The sequence below is a fragment of the Rhineura floridana genome, chromosome 9, assembly GCF_030035675.1.
Source record: "Rhineura floridana isolate rRhiFlo1 chromosome 9, rRhiFlo1.hap2, whole genome shotgun sequence".
NCBI lineage: Eukaryota > Metazoa > Chordata > Lepidosauria > Squamata > Rhineuridae > Rhineura > Rhineura floridana.
This window is the reverse complement of record NC_084488.1, coordinates 107807266-107829838: the sequence shown is the minus strand read 5'-3', so window position 1 is coordinate 107829838 and position 22573 is coordinate 107807266. Positions and strand designations below refer to the sequence as shown.

The 22573-nt window shown below is 46.5% G+C and overlaps 1 protein-coding gene across 4 annotated transcripts in view; it reads left to right on the top strand.

Moving 5' to 3' along the window:
* The first annotated feature begins 577 nt into the window (after positions 1-577).
* Positions 578-22573, top strand: part of ARHGAP24 (Rho GTPase activating protein 24) — a 492834-nt gene continuing 470838 nt past the window's right edge. The window contains exons 1-2 of one of the 4 annotated variants that reach the window (XM_061583120.1): positions 578-881; positions 4629-4730. The gene's annotated coding sequence lies outside the window, so the exon portion shown is untranslated. Of the gene's footprint in view, positions 882-4628; positions 4731-15386; positions 15537-22573 lie in introns of those variants that run through there. The other 3 variants (XM_061583119.1, XM_061583125.1, XM_061583121.1) reach the window with 3 other exon arrangements.

Genomic DNA, 22573 nt, shown 5'->3' with positions numbered 1-22573 from the left:
AGTGAATCCTGCCTGGGCTTCACTAGACTAGGTTTGCATCTCCCCAGTGTTCCAAATGTGTCTCAAGGGCCTTGTCTGGGCATCTGGGGTCTCCATCTGAGATATGCTGTGATGCTCTGGGAAATCAACAGGTACCCAAAGGAAAATAGGTTGCACAGGTAGGCATGGAGTTGGGAAGACTTCCATTAGTGTTGGGGAAAACAGGCCAAGCTGCTTTGAGGTGGGGTGGGGGGAAACAGTGAAGTTGTTAAGACAAAGCTATCCAGCACGAGCAAGTGGAGCTAAGCGGTGAAGGGATCAGCAAGTTTGAGACACTTGGCGCAGCTGAGGTGCTGTGTCGTTCCGGGTTCCAGAGATATCTGAGGAGTGAGCAGTTTGGCCAAGAAGGGATTCTCTCCAGCTCCGCAGCACCACAGCCAGCACATTGCGAAGCTCACCAGCTGCTGGGTGAAATCTGACACCAACTTTCATTGCTGAGGGCTGGCCTTCTGCGTTTTCCCAGCCTCTTGGACTGTGTGTATTATTTACACATTTTGTACACGGCTGCCTGTTCCAAATTCTAGGACTTATTCCTTTGGTCAAGTACAACTGGTGGCCTGATTGTCGCAGGAGCTAGAGGCATCTGCAAAGCCACAAATGGTCTCCGCATTCAAGAGAGAGGCGGAGGAAAGCAACAGTTGACAGCTTAATTTAGTCACTTCTACATTTCCTTTTTGAAACTGCCTGGTCGGAGTTACAGAGAAGTTCACAGATTTGAATATTATTGTGAACTCGGGAAAGTTCAGGGCTTTCTCTTCCTCTCCCCTCCCCCACTGGTTTATGGTGGAGTCTCCAGTTTGGAACTATTGCTGGCGTGGATCAAGGCAGAAGCTGCAAACAGGGTAGGTGGCATTAACAAACCATTGGCTTTAGTGACAAAACCTCGACAAGAGGTGATGATCTTCTGACAGGCGAGACTCTGCTTATCGCAGACCAGGAAGCAGCAGCAGCAACTGCTGCCTTACAATCCCGTTTTTGACATGGAGAAGGTAGAGGAGTAGCTTAAAGGATTCCGCTCTGTGATCTATGTTTTAATGAGAAACGTAGTAACAACACACCTCGTCTCCTGGAGTTTAAAAATAGAATGCATGTTTAAACTGGGGGTGGGGAGAGAAATCTGTACTCTTTTTGTGTCTTGAAATTCCCATGTTAACAAACCTTGTCAGGTTCCTAATAGTTTCCTTTGCATGTTCTTATTCGAAAGGACGGTCTGTAGTAAGACTATCTGACATCACCAGGATCACTAGGTTAGGCTTTCTAATAACCCCTTCGATTGCAAATCACAAAAATCCCGAGGCATCTTAAATAGTTCAGTTTTTCGGTGTGAGAATGGTAGTAGTTGCCTTTAATGATTTTCCTTGTTAAATCTCCAGAATAAATGCAGTACAATACAGATTATGAATTCTCTCTCTATATATAATAAAAAAGGATTTTCTTTGTAAGGTGATTATTCTGAGATGCAGTTAGATAGTAAGTAAGTATCTAACATGGGGATGGGAATCCTTTCAAGTAAATAAAGAGAATTCTTTTTGACAAAATAGGCTTTGGTGATTAATGATTTCATTCCATCCATGTTCAGGGGTATCCCAACAGCACAATCCTATGCATGTTTGCTCAGAATAAAGTCCCACTATGAGAGACCAGGGTTCGAATCCCCACATAGCCATGAAGCTCACTGGGTGACCTTGGGCTAGTCATTGCTTCTCAGCCTCAGAGGAAGACAATGGTAAACCCCCTCTGAATACCCCTTACCGCTGTGACTGTGTACTGCCTTCAAGTCAATTCCGACTTATGGCGACCCTATGAATAGAGTTTTCATGGTAAGCGGGATTCAGAGGGGGTTTACCATTGCCTTCCTCTGAGGCTGAGAGGCAGTGACTGGCCCAAGGTCACTCAGTGAGCTTCATGGCTGTGCGGGGAATTGAACCCTGGCCTCCCAGGTCGTAGTCCAGCACCTTAACCACTACACCACACTGGCTCTCTATCCCTTACCAAGAAAACCCTATTCACAGGGTCGCCATAAGTTGGAATCGACTTGAAGGCACTCCATTTTCATGTTCAATGTGGCTCGCCCCAACTAATAATGCATAGGATCGCCCTTTCTTTTGCTACATTGTGACATAATTTTTTATTTCATTTTCTCTGGTTTCAAGGAGAAGCAGAAATGCAGACTAAGTGAGGGCAGAGAGATTTCTTGATAAAGGTTGCTCTCTCTGAGACAAGTTCATTTGAATCTTGTGATATTTACCAATTAACGTGCTACGGAAAAGCGAAGCAAACTTGTAGGTTTCTCCTTTGGATGTGATTGTTTTCTGCACTTCCCCTTTTTGTGAGATTGTTTTGTCTGCCAGATACTGTGTGCTCCCTGCCACACACAATTATTTTTAATACTGAATTTTAAACTGCTGTAACCTGCCCTGGTGAAGGGCAGATAATGATGATGATGATGATACTTTCCAACCTGCTGGTGATAGTTTTCCCTTCAAAGACTTTCAGGAATTCCTCTTAAAGGGGGAAAAGGTAGATGAAGACAAATGCTCATTCACTTGTGTTTTAATTTGGTTACATGTGAAGGAGCCCATTGTTGAAAGGTGCTCCTAAGATGGGTGGGACTCCCGGGTGGGACTCCTGGGTGGGACTCCCTCCCCCCACCCCAGACTGAATGCTTCCTTATTGGCAAATCTCCCATTCCCTCCAAATCCATTATACCTGGCTTGCCCTATACTCCAAGGACCACCTTCAAGGCCCCGACCTCTAAGAACTGGCTCTATGAGCTGACGCTTGCAGGGTCACCTGCTGAGCATACTCAGTTGCTGTGGAGCACCTGAGGCTCGCTTGCATCGGAACATAGAATCATAGAATCATAGAGTTGGAAGGGGCCTATAGGGCCATTGTGTCCAACCCCCTGCTCAATGCGAGAATCTGACTGAAAGCATACCCAATAGGTGGCTGTCCAGCTGCCTCTTGAATGCCTCCAGGGTTGGAGAGCCCACTATGTCCCTAGGTCATTGGTTCCATTGTCGTACCGCTCTAATAGTTAGGAAGTTTTTCCTGATATTCAGTCAAAATCCAGATTTCTGTAGCTTGAGCCCATTATTCCATGTCCTGCACTCTGGGACGATCAAGAAGAGATCATGGCCCTCCTCTATGTGACAACCTTTCACGTATATAGGAAGCTACCGTATGCCATAGGTCCATCTAGCTCAGTATTGTTCACACGGGCTAGCAGTGGCTCCCCAGAGGGTTTAAACAGAGCTTTTCCCCAGATCTACTTGGAGATGTGAGGGTTTGAACCTGAAGCGTTCTGCTTACAAATCGTGTGCTCTACTGGATCCTATACAAAAGAGTTTCAGATCCCTGGCCTAGACATTCGTGGTCTAGCACTCATGGGCCGTTTCACACTTTTTGGCAGTTTGCTGCATTTACTCTGGTGTTCTCCAGGGCAGCGGTGGGGGACCTGTAGCCAGAGCTTGGAAAAGTTACTTTTTTGAACTACAACTCCCATCAGCCCCAGCCATCATGGCCACAGGATTGGGCTGCTGGGAGTTGTAGTTCAAAAAAGTAACTTTTCCAAGCTCTGCGTAGCCCTCCGGATGTTGTTGGACTCCAGCTCCTAGAAGCCATGGCCAGCATGGGCAATGGTAGAGGATGATGGGGGTTGTAGTCCAACAACATCTGGAGGGGCATAGCTTCCCCATCCCTGCTCTAAGGGGAACACAGAACATGTGACAGGAGACATGAATTCCATTTAATTATCAGCACTTTCCAGAAGCAACTGAAGACATTTTTGTTCCCAAAAGGCTTCACAGCTGGATGAATGGGTCTGTGCCATGCATATCTACTTCACACACACACACACACACACACACACACACACACACACACACACACACAGAGAGAGAGAGAGAGAGAGAGAGAGAGAGAGAGATGTTTTCTGTGTTTTTAACTTTTTAGCTGTTTTTATTGCCTTTGTTAGTTAATAATAATATTAATTCAAGAATTGTAAATATTACAAGCAATTCATTTAAATGCAAATGCAAATAATTTATAATGATCTTAAACTAAACCAACATTTTTAAAAGCTTTAGAAACAGATTAAAGCTTAAACATAAGGGGGTAAGCAATGACATGTATGTTTTTAAAAAAAAGGAAATAGCAAGTTCTGGGAGGAGGGGGCTTCTCAAGATCTGGACCCTGGTGGTGGCGGTGGCAATGACAGTGGGGCTTTAACCCTCTGTTCCCCACCACAGTCCCAATCTATATCAGATACCCCATTCCTGTTATTTGTATTGGAAACAAAGCTTCTAATGGCTTGAATGGGAGATTTCCTTCCAATGCAAATCTCAGGTGCAGATAGAGATGTGAACGTCCAGAAAAGAAAAGAAAAAATAATGGGAAAGAAATGTCCCTCCACCCAAAATTTTTTTTTTCCAGGCCTTCACATCTCTAGGTGCAGAAGGACCCATTTGGATTGGGACCACAAGACCGACAAAGGCTTAAAGTCCCTACAGCCCAGTCTCACCATGCCTGCTTTAAAAAAAACCATACATCCGCACAATTGCTAATTGCATGAATGGTGTCATGTCTAGTGAGAAATCTAGCAAGAATTCTAGGAAGAACTCCTGGCAAGATTGTTCCTTCTTCTGGAACAACGATAGCACAAAGCCTTCTCATGAAAAAGATCTGTAGCTGTAAGTATGCAGAATATGCATAGTTTCCAGGGGATTTCTGTGGGTTTTTTTGTTTTTTTTTTGTGGTGGGAGATGTTTTGTTTAATGCAGTGTTATGATGTAAAATGAATGATGGGAAAAATGAACAAAAGGGGAAGTAGTTCATAGCAGGTGGCAGACGGTGATTTGCATGCTATGGTTCCTGTGCTCTTCACATTTGGCTGTTTGGAGTTCATGAGAAATGTCCTTTCACAGCATTCATCTCTCCTAGCCTAAGGTGACCATCTGGCCTTCTGAAGGACCCGTTATCCCCAGAGTTATTAATGAACTCAGATGTTCATTAATACTTCCCCCCCCCAGGCTCTCTATGACATGAATGGGGGGGACCCACTATTGGTGAAAAGCCATACAGCTTGGCATTTCAATGCCCTAAAACCCCTTTTGCATCTGAGCATGGATGTCCTTAAACATTCTCTTAGCCATGTCAGATCCACATTTCCCACATGGGTGGGAGAACATTTAAAGGGCACCTGTGCTGTGAGGCATTTCGGATTAGAGCATAAAGTGACCCTCCCTCCTCTCGCCTTGGTACTTTTACTTTCAGCCCCCCTCCCTCTGTATGTGAGGGCCTCCCTGTTCACTGCATGGCATTTCTGCCTGGTATAATGTTGTGTGTCCCAATTAGAACAGGTGGCTGATGCTCTCCTTCGCCAGCGGATAGCATAGAGGCATTTTAGCAAAATTTACATTACGTACAGTGGCTGCCCTTGGGAAGGGCAGGAGCTGGAAAAGGCAACTGTAGAGCATCTGCCCAACGTCACTTAATTATCTGTTCAAAAAAAGAAGAGAAGATACTGTATATTATTCTGATAGGTGCTCCTGCTTGTTGCTTGAGCATGGCATTAATGGGCAAGTGGGCATATAACTGGAGGAGGTAGAATGCTATAGTGGTATAACAAAGTTGCAGAGTCTTCTCCCTTGCTAGCTTTCCAGGAAAGCACAGGATGGCACCTGTCAGAGTTTAGAAACTGTATGTTCATAGGAACACAGGATGCTGCCTTTACTGAGTCAGACCATTGGTCTATGTAGGTCAGTATTGTCTGCGCTGACTGGCAGCAATTCTTCAGGGTTTCAGCAAAGGGACCTTCTCAGTCCTATCTGGAAATGCTGGGGATTGAACCTGGGACCTTCTGCATGCAAAGCAGATGCTCTACCACTGAGCTAAGGTCCTTTCCCCAGGTCCATCCAGCTTGGTATTCAAACGGATATTTGCAGCTGTAAAGGTTCAAAGGGTATGGACAGTGGATTTTCTCCTGGGTGAGCCCCCTACGAAACCTCCTTATGCTTCAGTTGTGGAGAACCTTTAGCACTCCAGATGTTTTACTGAACTACAAATCCCATCATCCCTGGCTATTGGCTAAGCTTGCTGGGGCTGATGGGAGTTATAGTTCAGCCAAAGGTTCCCCTTACCTACCATAATGGGTCACTCCTCATTAGACCATCTAGCCAAGTGTTGTCTTTTTTGAATGGAAGCAGTGCTCCAGAATCCATAGGAAGAGAGGAAGCTGGCTGAATACTGAGTCAGCCCAGTTGGGTCCATCCAGCTTGGTATTGTCTACACTGACTGGTAGTGGCTCTCTAAGGTTTTGTACTGGGTTTTTCCCGAGCCCTCTCTGGAGATGCCAGGGATTGGACCTGGGACCTCTTGCATGCAAAGCATGTTCCCTGCCATTGAGCTATAGCTCTTCCTCATGGGGCAATCACATTTCATTTTCCGAATGCCCCTGTGAAGTAGGCTGGGACAAGTGAGTGTAACTGGACCAAGGTCACCCAGTGAGCTTCAAGGCTGAGCAGTGGACTCAAACCCAGGACTCCTCGTCCAAATCCAAGAATCCATCCACTCCAATGCACAGTGGCCTTTCTTTTGAGCTAATTCACACAATTTTCAGTGGGTTAAAACCGACTTCCTGATTTGGCACTTTGAACAAGCCTCGTAAATGCTTTCATATTTGCCCATGTTGTAGCTATAAGAGCTGATTTTGGATGTGTAAAGTAATGGTATAAACATTGAAGAAGCATGCACAAAAGCTACTTCAATCCATCAAAAGCCATTGGGGGGGGGAATCAACTTATGTTCATGGATTGGCTCATCTGCCTTCTGCTTTTAAAGCTATGACCAGTGTGCTCTTCCTCACATGCAGAGGTGTTAGAGCCCTGTCCATGCAAACACCTGTGTTCGTCCAACTTCCACACGTTCATCCAAACCTTTTGGAAGTGGACAACTTGTGTGCACATAGGTCTCCTTGCACAGTCAGATACCCTGCATTTTACATAGAATGTATTTACATATTCATGGTTCCAATGAATTAACAGAGGATGTAGTTGAGCCATAGTGACACTTCCCTATCCATGCTAGAGATCTACAAAACCCACTCAGCTCAAACTGCATGCTCATTCATATTCTTCTACTGCATCTTGGGAATTGTCAAGGGGTGGGCTGAGGAAGAACATTGTCTAGGCAACTGTTTGACATTTTGCTTTACACCTGTCTGCAAATAGCCTCTGGAAATTCTCCTCCCTATTTGTGAGCAGAGAAATTGGGAGGTAGGAACTATTTCACCTGATTTCTCCAGCAGGAGGATAAATTCTCCAATAGTTTCTCAGTGGATGGGTGGGGACTCACCATTAGCTGTGGCAGCAGAACAGCTTCTTTCATTTTTCTGAAGGTTTTTTTTGGGGGGGGAGCAGTTAATTGGCAGCAGCAACTGTGATGGAAGACTGGCCACCATTTTATATCCTGCACAATACCCCAGAGACCGTTCCAGAGGACTATGAGGAGAAAATGGTATCCACCACAAAGAAATGGCAGAGAAAATATTCTGAGAAAATTCTGCCAGGTGGTCTTCTTTTTCAAGGAGATAAGAAAAAGAAAAATCTCAAATATGTTCTCAGAAAAAAAATCTCTTCTGAGAAATGTTGGCTCAGCTCTACTTCCTTCTAGATATGTCATGATGCCTTGCACCATATTTGGCCTGTTTTGGCCACTCTTTGGGGGGGGGAGAGTGGGGGGAATCCTTGGTTGCTTTACCATTTGTTAGATAGGGGTTTTCCCTTGAAATAGTGAGAGGTATATGTTATTTTATTTATTCACTTGTTTATTACATTCAAACATGTAATAAATGTGTTTCTTCACTGATGGAACTCAAAGTTCTGTGCAAAGGTGTTCCCCAGCAATTTCCCATACAGCCTCTGATCAGACCTAGACCTACTTACCTTCAGCATTGGTGCTTTATCTCATACTGTTAGAACATGTCCTAGGACCTAGTTTTGTTGTGTTCCCAACAGTAAGATTCATTATTTGCTTTTGGAAAGGTCACATTTACATGATGCATGTCCTGCCCTCGAGGCATATGTGAAGTGTTCCCTCCTCTTAATTGTAAATGCCCAGCCAAACTGATTGCTTTAATCAGAATCCAGGATCCGGGGTTGTTCTGTACATTACATGCGTATTTTTCTTTTAAAGTTCAACTCAATTTTGGCACTGAACAAACTTTTGCCAACCAGTCACCGACACAGTGGCTACTTTTCTTGAGTGTCTGCTCTGATGAAGGCAGAACACACATGCACAAAATAGGGCTCTGAGCTTGTAATATTGTTGATTTTAATTGTGAACACTTTTGGGGGCAAAGAAGCCCACCTCCAAATATATCTGCATATTCAGAACTAACAAATCCATATTGTGAGCCAGCTAGCCTTGATCTTGGATGACTTATTTTTTTATTAAAAATCTATATACCACCCTTCTTCCCAGAAGGAGCCCAGGGCAGCAAAGAAATGACATAACACTAAAACATGTATAAAACATATTCAAAATAAAACATCTTTTAAAGCATATTTAAAACAAAACATATTGTTTAAAAATCTTTTTTAAAAAACTGTAAAAACAGCCTTAAAACAATTCCAACACAGATGCAGAGTGGGATAAAGTTTCCGCTGAAAAAAACTATGCCATGTGTTCATTTCTCCAGGGATTTAGAAGATTTATAAACCGCTTGATCAAAAACCTCTCCAAGCATGTACAAACAAAATTGGAGATAAAATATAGTTGAAATACACAATCCAGTGAAAAACAAATATACATAAACCCATTATCATTACAAACATCTCTCTCTGTGCATTTGTTTATGGTTTCACACATGGAACCCTCATTATTGAAAACAATCATCCATACAATATTTAAAACAGATATAGGAAACTAAGTTATGTGAATGCATGGCTCATCTTAAGAACATAGGAAGCTGTGTTGTACTGAGTCAGGCTAGGGTTGCCAGGTTCAATCCCTGAGACTGATCCTGTATCTTTAGGAGAAGAGAAAGTCAGCCAAGTGGAGGTGTTCTGGCAACCCTGTAATGGGAAAAACCACAAGGTGGAATTCTCCCTCCCCCCTGCACAACTTTTAAAGATATAGAAGACCTCTTGGTTGCCAGGCCCAGCCAGAGGTCTTTTGTATCTTTAAAAGTTGTGGAGGGGGGAGAGAGAATTCCACCTTGTGGTTTTTCCAATTACAGGGTTGCAAGAACACCTGCACTTGGCTGACTTTCTCTTCTTCTAAAGATACAGGATCAGTCTCAGGGATTGAACCTGGCAACCCTAAATCAGGCCAGTCCTACATCTAGCTCAGTATTGTTCACACAGACTGACAGCAGTTCATCAGGATTTCAGGCAGGGGACATGGCAAGGATTGAACCTGGGACCTTCTATATGCAAAGCAGAAGCTCTGCCACTGAGCTATGGCCCTTGATGTGATCCATATAGCACTGAGAATGCTCCCTTGGTGGCACAGGGCCCATCTGTCGGGGATGGTCAGACAGCCTAGTATTCCACATGGGTCTGACCATATTGCCACTAAGGAGCAGGGAGGAAGTATTCCCTCAAGCCCATAGATGTTTCCTTTTGCATTTTAGCAAGTCAAAGCTGTTGCATGACCCCTCTGCATATGATGGTAAACAGCCTTCAGAACAGCTGACCCAACTGTGCAGATGGTGGAAAGCCAAGTGGCGCTGACATGCTACTGAAAAAATGTATGAAAACAAACATTCATTCTTGCCAGGGTCTGTTCTCAACCTTCCAGAAAGGCTAGACTAACCATGATATGATATCAGGGCTCTGTGTTTGTGATCTAATATTCTGGCACCCTTTTCTCTGCTTGTTGTTAATAACAACAAATGCCAATGAGCTTCTGTCTAGGCCAGTAACTGCAGGAAACAGTACATGTGAGTATCTGGTCATTTGTTGTTTCAGCTGGAGAAATGCATGTAATTTTCAAGAGCCTCTTAATGAAATTCTTTTTGAAAAACCCGTAAACATGGCTTGCAGGAACAGGAACCTTCAGACTAACCTCTAGTGTTGCTTTAGGCAGAAGTCAGTGGCCACTCTTGTTTCCGGTACAACAATGTCTTCAGGGCATTTTGATGCATGCAAGGGAGCTCGGGCATGCTGCTCAAAAATCACTGTGTCTTATGAATGTAAAGCTGCTGCCAGCCAGAACACTCATTTGCAGAGCAAATGCCTCTCTTCCGCTTTAAGTTCTGCATTGACTAGGATCAGGTATTAACAGAAATTGCCTTTGAGCCACTTGCACGCTCTTGAAGCGTCATCTGTGGAAAGAAACCTAAGACCAGCACTTGGGACCACATAAACTGCTTTTTAGACTAACTTGTGCTTTTAATGCAATCCCCACTCAGTTGCTGTGACTCAGTGACAGACCGCATGGTTTGTATGCAGAAGGCCCCAGGTTCAATCCTCGGCATCTTTAGGTAGGGATGGGTAAAACTCTCTGAGATCCTAGAGAGTTACTGCTAGTCAGTGTAGATAGTACTAAGCTAGATGAACCAATGGTTTGACTCAGTATAAGCAGAGTTGGAAGGGGCCTATAAGCAGTAGTGTAGTGGCAAATCCAGAAGTGCAGGGTCTTCATGAAAGTCATGCCATGCCCCCTCACTCGCTTGCTTGCTCTCCGTCATCATCTCCACACTCCTCAGTCCTTCCCTGGAAGCCAATCAGCATGGAAGGGGGAGTGTGTTAGATACTGAGAAGAGTCTTCTCAGTGGCTCTCTTACCTCCTTTCACTCTGATTGGCTTCAATCAGCGGGAAAAGATGAGGAAACATGTTAGAAGGTTCTTCTCAGCTGCCAACACACTCCCCTTTCATGCTGATTGGCTTGTACAATGCTGGCGACATACGGACCCTGCTGGGACCCTGCTCCCAAAAAAGTAAGGGGTCTAAGACCCCCTGAGACCCTGGATGACTACACCCTTGCCTATAAGTCCATCTAGTCAACCCCCCTGCTCAATGCAGGAATCCAACTTAAACTCATTGCAAAAGAAACAAGGAGAAAAGACAGAGGTGGAATAGTTTTGAAGTTAGCTAGAATCCAGCTAATGAATATTGCAAAGACAACACGTCATTTAAAAAATTGTTTTGAACTTGAAAATATGACAGTATATAGAACAGGGGTGGGAAACACTTTTGGCTCCACGGGCTGGATCCTTATTAGGATCTGAAACCCTGACGAGTTGCTGTCAGGCAGTTGTTCACTCCAGAAGTCGTCAGACTACAACTCCTATTAACCCCAGATAGCATGGCCAATGGTCAGAGATGATGGGAGTTGTAGTCCAACAACATCTGGAGGGCACCATGTTGGCTACCTCAGGTGAGGATAATACTGATCTAGATAGGTCGATGGTTAGACTCACTGTAAGTCAGCTTCCTCAGCTGACAGGTTTCCATGACATTTCATGCAACAAATCACTGCTGTTTTGTTGTCCCTTTCATGTCGATCTGTGACAATTATCCAGATCAGATCTGCAAATATAGGATTTGTTCCCAGAAATTAAAATCAGAATATTCGTTGTTTCTAATTATTAAAACAGCAGCCAGTTTTAGATGTGCATACATTCCAACCTATTTACATAGGCAATAAGTCAACAATTGTTTGTATAGGGAAAGTGCTACTTTCTCTCCATTTCTCTTCATATATTTATTTATATACAAATACACACACATGCATTATCCCGTCAGTGGTCAGAGCTGAGTGCTGGTTCTTATGCCATCCACCCACAAGAAGGAGATATCAGCAGGTTCGGACAAAGTCTGCAGTAGTTCAAAAACTCTTTAGGGGGGGAAAGGTACAGGGGGCAGGGACCTAAAACAGTCTAATGAGGACAGAGCATGCTGACTGAAGCTGGAAATGGAAAGCCAGGTGGGAAAGGGAATGGAATGGAGTACCCTGGAGGAAGGCAGAGCTGACTGACTGGGACACTGTACAGGAGCCGTCCACCATGCAAAAACTGTTGCAGATCCCTCTTGTGTCATCTAAACTACTGGGATGGTGTGCAGCAGAAACACATTAGCCCTGTACAATGATGACAGTGGGCGATATCTCATTGTGCAGCTGCTGGGACTTAGAAGTTCCACAATGGGGCATTTTTGTTGCTCCACTGAAAAACCAAACTAAGCGGCTCAAGAAAGTCTTTTTGCTCTGTGAAGAATTACACCCCAAAGCCTGGTTTCCCTCGGCCTCTTTGCCTTCTAGCGGTGTGTCGTTCTTCGAGTGAGCTTGAATTAAGGGTTTGCCTCCTTCACCGGGAAGAAGATCAATGTGTCTTGCATGCATGAACAACCGCTAGGCTTTTCATTGAAAAGTGGCTTGGCTGGTTGCTTCCCCTGTCCTCCTCTGGTTTGTTTTGTTTTGTAAGCCCAGCAAGATTTGGACCCTGAAACGACACCTCTTGTTGGCAATATTTGTGCAGCTGTTACCATAGGTCTGCTGGAGCTTTTTCCTTCCTCTTTAAAACCCAAGTGTAAGTTGACATTCATGTCTTTAAGGTGTTTGCATTCTTACAGGCCATGACGGGGGGGGGGGAATCGGAAGAAGCGTTAAGCTTCAGGCTCCTGCTAAAGTTAGGGGGTGGCAGCAGCAGCAGCAGTGAAGCCCATGTGCCGTGTGCACATTCCTGTTTAGGCTTGCATCATTTCTATTTGGATTTCCATTATTTTGTGCCGGGACTAGTGAGGGACGTGAAGAAAATAATGAAATGAGTTTAAGGTGTGGAGGATAGGAGGATGGCTATGTGCAATATTGCATATTCTTGTCTGTTGAACTAGGCAAGGATATATCATTTTAAAATTTCTTCTTTATTTCGTTATATGTATAAGCCCATCCTTCATCATACTGATCCCAGAATAGGTTACAACAAAAAGCAGAACTGAACTAAACAGCCCAGCACCAGCATAAAAATACCTTGAAACACTTAAAGACAACAATGCATTCGGACGGAAGAAAAGCCCTGCTGGATTGTCCACCATCCTCTTCTCACAGCCAATCGGGTGCCTCTGGGAAGCCCACAAGGAGGACATGAGTGCAACAGTGTGGTGTAATGAGAGTTAGTGTGGTATACAGTGTTAAGGTGTTGGACTATGACCTGGGAGACCAGAGTTCAAATCTCTGCTCAGTCATGAAGCTCCCTGGGTGACCTTGGGTCAGTCACTGTCTCTCAGCCTTACCTACCCCACAGGGTACTTCAAGAAGGATGCAGACAAACTGGAACAGGTTCAGAGGAGGGCAACAAAGATGATCAGGGGACTAGAAACAAAGCCCTATGAGGAGAGACTGAAAGAACTGGGCATGTTTAGCCTGGAGAAGAGAAGACTGAGGGGAGATATGATAGCACTCTTTAAGTAACATGAAAGGTTGTCACACAGAGGAGGACCGGGATCTCTTCTCGATCATCCCAGAATGCAGGACACGGAATAATGGGCTCAAGTTGCAGGAAGCAAGATTTCAACTGAACATCAGGAAAAACTTCCTAACTGTTAGAGCCATACGACAATGGAACCAATTACCTAGAGAGGTAGTGGGCTCTCCGACACTGGAGGCATTCAAGAGGCAGCTGGACAGCCATCTGTCAGGAATGCTTTGATTTGGATTCCTGTCTTGAGCAGGGGGTTGGACTTGATGGCCTTATACGCCCCTTCTAACTCTACTATTCTATGATTCTATGAGGGTTGTTGTGAGGATAAAATGGAGAGAGGAGAACCATATGCAGAGGGAAGGGCATGCCGTAGTGCAGAGGCAATAGTGGAACAAGCCCATTTTTCATCACCCTATGAAATTCTGTTGGGTGCAGTACCACGTCAAATTTCCCCAGATGATCTACTGTAGAGCTTACCATGTGCGTTTGTCCTAGTTCCTTCTCCCTTCTTGCAGTTACTCTGCCCCCAAAGGCTGTCAGAGCTGTGGCTCCCATAGAAATTATGGGCCAAGGTGTGCTTAGCATTGCACTTAATCGTCCTGCTGTCTTACAGCTAAGCCCCCAGCCCCCACTTCTTTCTTAAGTAGGGAAGGGGTGCCGGGAATGAGGCGATTGTTTCCCTAGTGGCATCCAAAGCGGGAGAAGGTGTGCTCTTCCTGTCTGTGAAAAATGGAAATGGACTGCCTTCAAGTCAATCCCGACTTATGGCGACCCTCTGAATAGGGATTTCATGGTAAGCAGTATTCAGAGGGGATTTACCATTGCCTTCCTCTGAGGCTAGTCCTCCCCAGCTGGCTAGGGCCTGCTCAGCTTGCCACAGCTGCACAAGCCAGCCCCTTCCTTGCCAGCAACTGCCAGCTGGGGGGGCAACTGGGCTCCTTGGGACTATGCAGCTTGCCCACGGCTGCACAGGTGGCAGGGCACGTAACCCCTGAGCCACTCACTGTGGGGGTGATCCTTAGCTGGCCCTTTACACCCAGGAGACACGAGTGGGGATTTGAACTCACAGACTCTGGACTCCCAGCCAGGCTCTCCTCCCCACTGGGCTATACCAGCTGTAAGATTGGGCAAATGCCAAATGCACTGTAAAGTGAGAAGGGTAACTTTTTTTGGCGGGTCTATGTGTGTGTCCAGTACCAGTACCCCTTCTTTCCTGTTCAATAACTGGGAATCCCTGGAGGGAAGCTTTTCCTCCGGTAAACTCGGTTATGTAAACCGCTTGGGGCCGATCTTGGGAGGGAAACACGCCTCCCCCCCCCATGAACCTTGAGCTATATCTCACCCCTCACCCCTAGGAGAGGCGATGGGGTGCTGACAGTGTTTGGGTATATGAACTCCTGGGAAGTCCAGGCATGCTCCCGGCTGTCATTCTGGGAAGGCTGCCGCGAGGGGAGGGGGGAGAGAGAGAGAGAGAAAGAGGGCAGGAGGCGAAAGGGAAGAGTGGCAGAAAGGGTCCTGCCGGCTGCTGGGCGGAGAGCCGAGCGCGGCACAGTTGCCCCAGCGCAGGGCTGTCGCTCTGCCCGCCGCCGAGTCCTCTTTTGTTCCGCGTGTGCAGAATCCCCACGTGGACGCTCCCGCCTTTCCCCGCTTCGCTTGCCTCGTGGGGAGGGGGCAGGCTTGCCTCTCCGCTGACATCGGCGCAGGGCTCCGGCAGCCAGCCAGCCAGCCAGCGGAGGGTCTGCCATCGGGGTACATGTGGCCGCGGCGACTGCTCCAGCGCGACGAGGCGAAGCCCCCGCGCGCCCCGCTGCCGTCGGACGCAGGAGCGGGCTGCTCCACCGGGCTTGCTCGCCGGCCGATTCAAAGTCCATCGCGGTAGTTTGCTGGTGGCGGAGGGGTGTGTGTGTGTGTGTCTCGCGTTCTTGTCCGTCTCCTCCCGGCTACATGCCACGAGAGAGACCCTAAATGCTCCGGCTCCCTTCTGACGCGCGGTCGGAGAGTGTCACTCCTGGGACCCGCCCGTACCCTCCCGAAATCTTCATCCTCGAGGCCGGACGGGGAAAGCTGCCCAGCGTGAGTTTGCCTCTCTCGTGTTTCCTTGCGGGTGGGAGGGAAGGCAAAGCGGGGCGGGGGTGGAGAGGCATCCTAGCCCAGCCTGAGAAGACGGAGCACGCCGCGGGGATTGAGCGGTGTCCCCCTTGCTGAGTGCTGGCAAAGGGTGCCCTGCCTAATATGTTGTCATCCTCCAGCGCTCGATGCCTGGGGGGGCAGGTGAAGGGAGCGAAATGGCAACGGTGGTTGCGGCAGAGACGTTTCAGGGGTGGGTGGGAGTGGGCAGCTCACTCCCCCCCCAGAGAGACAGATGGGACTTAGCGATGTGATGCTCCTGTCAATCAAGGACCGGGGTGGGCGGAGGCCACTTTTCTCGGAGATGCCCCCGCCCGAGTTGCGCTCTGGATCGACGAGCCAGAGTCCTGGTTAGGATCGTGTGCGTGGAAGAGAGCAGCCGTGAAGCGTTGCTAGCTTCCCGTGTTCTCAAACGAGCAGGTGGCATCTGTATGCTGGAGGACTGGGCGTCTGCTTGAAAAGCTCCCTCTTCCCCCCCCCCCTGCACAGCCTCCCCGCTACTCATTAGCACTCCGTCGCTCTCTTTCTGTTTCGATAGAAGTACCTTTCGAAAAACAACATCCCTGCCTGACTCCTGACAAGTTGAGCTCTTGGCTGCTTCGGCCTTCTCGTCTTTGAAAACTTCTAATCGTTTCCTAAATGCCAGGCTTTGATCTCGTTGGAAACCAGCCTGCCTTGGGATTTGGAAGGGTTGTTGAGCTGTGTGTGTGTGTGTTTTTAAAGCGAGCTCAGAGGCCCTTTTCAATGGAACTGCAAGGACGCCAGGGTGGTGAGGATTTTATTGCGAGCCAGTCTGCTAGGCTGTATCTGTTGGTAGGTAGGCAGGCAGGCAGGCAGGCGGGCGGGCGGGCGGGGGGGCACAGCCTTTTGAGGACTGAAAGGTGTACGCCGGACAGATGTGTTAATCTGCAGATTTCTGAAGATGTTGCAGATTTTGAAGTGTTCAAAGCATGTTGCGCACCATCTCAGGAATCCTTCATGCCAATTCTGTAGCATGGAGGGGATCTCAGGCCTGGTGGCAAAATGTGGCCCTCCTGGCCTCTGTATCTGGCTGGAATGCGTTCTTGGACCTTGAATAAAGCCTCTTGCTTGCCTGGATGGGGGACAGAGAGGGGTGTGTGAATCTGTATAGACACTAGCTCATTCCTTTGCATTCCTTTGCATTTGCATTCCTTGCTCTCTCTGCTTTGGCCTCTTGCCCTGTCCACCACTGGCTTGTGGCCCTTAAGACATTGACCAGAAGGGAATATGGCCCTCACTACCCCTGCTATGGATTAAGCAGGTATTACCCAGGGCTGGGTCTAGGATTGAGGGAAGCCAAGGCAAGGAGTTATCTGGTGGGACCCCTCTTACGTTAGTGGGAATCCGTGGGCTTTACCCGGTGACTGCAATAATTTCACACTGTGCCCTGGATTGATACGTCGTGGTTCTAGGGATATTGTGGGAAATGAAAATAATGGCTCCAAACTTCCTAGAACATCCCAGTAGGGAAGCTTGAGGAATTTGAGCTTTCTGGATTCCAGTATGACCCAGCCTCATTGTCAGTTCCTAGAATAATGTGCGAAGCAGAAGCGATCCTTTGGATTTTGCATTCCTTCGGATTTTGCAGTGCAGTCCTCAACTAAAAAAACATACCAGAATACATTTTAAAATGTATACTATGCAAGAAAAATACATTTAGGAGTGCATTGTTTTGGTAGGAGTACATCCAAAAGTAGATATTTAAAAATGTATTTCACTGCAAAATTAAACAGGTAGTTAACTGCAAACATTCTGTGTTCCTGTATATGCTCAGTCACATCTGCACTCTGCTTATTTTCTTTCTTTCATTAACTTCCCCTGTCCATCATCTGTGGTGATGATGGCAGCAGAGGAGATCCGCTCAGTGTCTAATGGTCATAGTTTTAGTTTTCCCAGAATGCACTGAATATTGCATTGTTCCAGGGGATTCCAGGAAAAAGCTCCCCCTTCACAAAAATGTTGCTCCCCCCTCTCATTAGCTGACTTCCTAGAATATCAAATAAAAATGGCACATCCAGGGCATTCTGGGGAATGAAGTGACAGCCACTAGGAATGGCTACTAAAATAAGCTTTGCAGCGATCACTCCCAGAGAAAGTTAAGCCAACTTCATCCCTGAATGAATGACAAATAAGTACAAACAGGATATTTTTAAAAAGGTGCCCATTTGCAGCCATCTGTTTTTCGTTGCACTTATTTCAGAACAAATGGAAACTGAACTAGATTTTGGGAAGGACTGTAGCTTAGTGGTAGAACATCTGCTTTGCATGCAGAAGGTCCCAGGTTTAACCCCCAGTGACTCCAGGTAGACCTGGGACAGCATCCCTGGGTACCTGGAGGCCAAGGCATAGGCTTGTTGAAACACATGTGCAATAAGGAAGTTCCAAATAAATATGTTGCAAGCCCTTGGAATGTTATTCAAAGGGACTGCAGTACATAGCGATTCTAGTCACCTCTTGTAGATCATCACAGGTAAGCAGCAAGCCAAAATGCTACTTTTTTTACATCTGTAAAAGGTGTTGCCAAACCAATCCCTTTTGGTAAACAAGGTTGTAGAGTTAGTACACTAGTCTCAACAAAAATAGATTTTACAGACGAATGCTGAAAATTATTACTGTTTTCCCTGTTTTAATAAAAGTTTCCCAGTTAATCAGGAAAGAAAACACTGGGCTCGAGTTTGTTATAAACTGTCCTCTTCATATAACAGATAAATGGGAATCATTTTACTTTTGGAAGAATGTCTTCTTTCTCTTATCGTAATCAGACCAGGGGTGGGGAGTTCGTGGCCTTCTAGAAATTGCTGGACTACAACTCCCATTATCCTGACCATTGGTCATGTTGGCTGGGGCTGATGGGAGTTGGAGACCAGAATCATCTGGAGGGTCAGAGGTTCCAAAGCCCTGTTTTAAATTAATCAGCTCAAAATATTGCAAACCCAATAGTGGACGCTTAGATTTCCACCTACAAAGTGAGTGCATCCAGACCATAGCTCAGTAGGAGAGTGTGTACTTTGCTTGTGGAAAGTCCCAGGTTCTACTCCTGGCTTCTTACATTAGAAAGGATCTCAGGTAGCAGAGCTGGGAAGGACTCCTCCTTGAGGTCTTAGAGACCCATTGCCAATCTTGATGGATAACATCAGGCTAAAGAGATCAAAGGTTTGTCTCTATAAAGCAGATGTGTGGAACCTTTGGCCCTCCAGATGTTCTGAACTTCAACTCCCATCAGCCCCAGCAACCATGACCAATGGCCAGGGATGATGGGAGTTGTAGTTCACCAACATCTGTAGAGCCAAAAGTTCTCCACATCTGCTGTAAAGGCATCTTTATATGTTCATAATGCTAATTTTCACTTCTTCCTCATCTTATTTTGCAAATAGTCTAGTAATACCTGAAATAGGTGTGTGATAAATGGTGCCCAGTTACCAATAAGTGTGGTTACCTATAAGAGCTCAGAAAGTTTGACAAGCTTTTTAGAAGCAAACTTATACACACAATAGAAGAAGCCAGCAACAATAGAGGACTCTGTGTTGGTTGCTGGGACAATCATATTACTCCTGTAGTGCTGGATTTGTGACGTTTCCTTAGGCTGTAGGGGTCCAGCAAATGTGGAAATGAAGCAGCATAATTTTCAGAGATTGGATCCAAATTTGAGCATTTCTAATCCTGGCAAAATGGCAAATCTTTCCTGAACCTGCTGTAGAAAACCAAATGTTTCTAAATTTTAGCCCTGCTGCACAATGCCCATGCTCTTCCCCCCGTGCTAAATAGCAGGATCCTCTCTGCGTAGTCTGTCATAGGTTAACCCATATAATGAAGATCATCATGTTCCACAAGCAAAACCATGCTGTCTGGGGCTGATGGGAGTTGTAGCCCTAAATATCTGGAGGGCACCAGGTTGGGGAAGGCTGCTGAAAGATAAGTAGTGGTGCCTTTAAAAAAGTCTGGTAACTTGTAGCACTGGAGAAAAATTGAAATGGACTGCCTTCAAGTTGATCCCGACTTATGGCGACCCTATGAATATTTATTTATTTTATTTATTTGTTTCATTTATAGACCGCCCATAGCGAGTGGCTCTCTGGGCGGTGTACAAAAAGGTTAAAATACAAAATATCAACAATAAAATCAGACAACAATCAATAAACACAAGCAGCAACAAAAGAAAAAAGAAAAAAGAAAAAATTTAAATTATAACATAAACGCTTAAAATGCCTGGGAGCATAGCCAGGTCTTAACCTGGCGCCGAAAAGACAGAAGCGTAGGCGCCAGGCATACTTCTTCGGGGAGGCTATTCCACAGTTCGGGGGCCACTACAGAAAAGGCCCTAGATCGAGTAACTGTCCTCCGGGCTTCTCGATGGGTTGGTACCCAGAGGAGGGCCTTAGATGCTGAGCGAAGTGACCGGGTAGTTTCATAGCGGGAGAGGCGTTCCACAAGATATTGCGGTCCCACGCCGTGTAAGGCTTTATAGGTCAAAACCAGCACCTTGAATCTGGCTCGGAAACAAATAGGTAGCCAGTGCAAACGGGCCAGAACAGGTGTTATATGTGCTGACCGGCTGGTCCTCGTCAGCAGTCTGGCTGCTGCGTTTTGCACTAGCTGAAGCTTCCGAACTGTCTTCAAGGGCAGCCCTACGTAGAGCGCATTACAGTAATCCAGCCTAGAAGTTACCAGAGCATGAACAACTGAGGCGAGGTCATCCCTGTCCAGATAGGGGCGTAGCTGGGCTACCAACCGAAGGTGGTAGAACGCATTCCTTGCCACCGAGGCCACTTGCGCCTCAAGAGACAAGGAAGGATCGAAAAGAACTCCCAGGCTATGAACCTGTTCCTTCAAGGGGAGTGTGACCCCATCTAGAACAGGGTGAACATCCACCATCTGGGCAGGGGAGGCACTCACCAACAGTGTCTCAGTCTTGTCTGGATTGAGTCTCAGTTTATTAGCTCTCATCCAGTCTATTATCGCGGTCAGGCAATGATTCAGCACATCCACAGACTCACCTGTAGAAGATGAAAAGGAGAAATAGAGCTGCGTGTCATCAGCGTACTGGTGGCAACGCACTCCAAAACTCCTGATGACGGCACCCAGAGGCTGCATGTAGATGTTAAAAAGCATGGGGGACAAAATCGACCCCTGAGGGACTCCACAATGGACAGTCCAAGGTGTCGAGCAATGTTCCCCAAGTACTACCTTCTGGCGAATATCCGCCAAGTAGGAGCGGAACCACTGCCAAGCAGTGCCTCCAACTCCCAACTCCGCGAGTCTCCCCAGAAAGATACCATGGTCGATGGTATCAAACGCCACTGAGAGAGCAAGGAGAATCAACAGAGTCACACTCCCTCTGTCCCTCTCCCGACAGAGGTCATCGTACAGGGCGACCAAGGCTGTTTCAGTGCCAAAACCAGGCCTAAAACCGGATTGAAACGGATCCAGATAATCGGTCTCATCCAAGAGCACCTGGAGCTGATTGGCAACCACCCGCTCCAGAACCTTGCCCAAAAAGGGGATATTTGCCACCGGTCTATAATTGTTCAAGTTATCTGCGTCTAAGGAAGGTTTCTTCAAAAGAAGTCTCACTACTGTCTCCTTGAGGCTACTAGGGACTACTCCCTCACTCAAGGAGGCATTTATCACTTCCTTGGCCCAGCCGGTGGTACCAGTCCTGCTAGCCTTGACCAGCCAAGATGGACAAGGATCTAGAGCAGACGTGGTCGCCCGCACCATTCCAAGCACCTTGTCCACTTCCTCAAGCTGCACCAACTGAAACTCATCCAATAATGAAAGACAAGACCGTGTTCTGGACACTTCAGTGGATTCATCTGTCGTAACATCAGAGTCTAGGTCCCTACGGATGCATGCGATTTTATTTTGGAAGTGCCCTGCAATGTCGTTACAGCGAGCTTCAGATGTTTCAATGGTATCTTGAGGACCAGAATGTAAGAGTCCTCGTACAAACCTAAAAAGCTCTGCTGGGCGGCAGAGAGATGTCTTGATAGAGGCAGCGAAGTAGGACTTCTTCGCCGCCCTTACCGCTTTTATGTACGACTTAGTAGAGGCACTTACCAAAGCATAATTGCATCCATCTGGGTTTTCATGGTAAGCAGGATTCAGAGGTGGTTTACCATTGCCTTCCTCTGAGGCTGAGAGGCAGTGACTGGCCCAAGGTCACTCAGTGAGCTTCATGGCTGTGTGGGGATTTGAACCCTGGTCTCCCAGATCATAGTCCAACACTCTAGCCACTACGCCGCACTGGCTGTAGCTCTGGGGAACAATTAGGTCAATGGCCTAATCTGGTAAGAACTCTTCAGTGGGTAGACACTCTCCAGTCTTTCAAAGGCTTCTGCAGCTAGAAGTAGCATGGTAGAAGTGATCGTTTAAAGAGTTTTCTTTTCCTGCAATGCTTGCCGTCTCTCCTACCAGCACAATAGGCTTTTAAAGCCTTTAGTTCTTTAATGATCTGCGCGGCATGCTCTACTTGGCACCCCAATTCACATGCACAGAAGGAAGAAGAGCCTTTATCTTATTTTGATCCAATTCGGCACTGCATAAAATCCTGAGACAAAACAGGCAGTCGAGGCAGCTAAACTGTTTTATCTGAGAAGACTGGTATTCTCATGCTTACTCATTATTTTTAGCTTTTATGAAAGCTGTTTGTAGTTTCCTGTATGGAGTAGGGCAAAGAAAGAGAGCCCAATAGTAGCAGAATTCTAACCACTCACCCCTTAATAAGAACTTTGGACTGCAGCATTGCAGCTTGGGTCCCTGAAATGTGGCACTAGAATTTTAGTACTGCTGCTCATCAGTGCACCTTCAGCTCTGACCCAAAAGATTCCTCTGGGTTAACTTAGCCCAGAGTCTGTTCTTCTTCTTGATGATGACTTTAAAGTCACAACATTGGTCAGCCTGGTGTTGGTGTTTTCCCCCCCTGCTACCAGCTCTCGTCTTTGCTTTTCTTACAGGTACTTCTG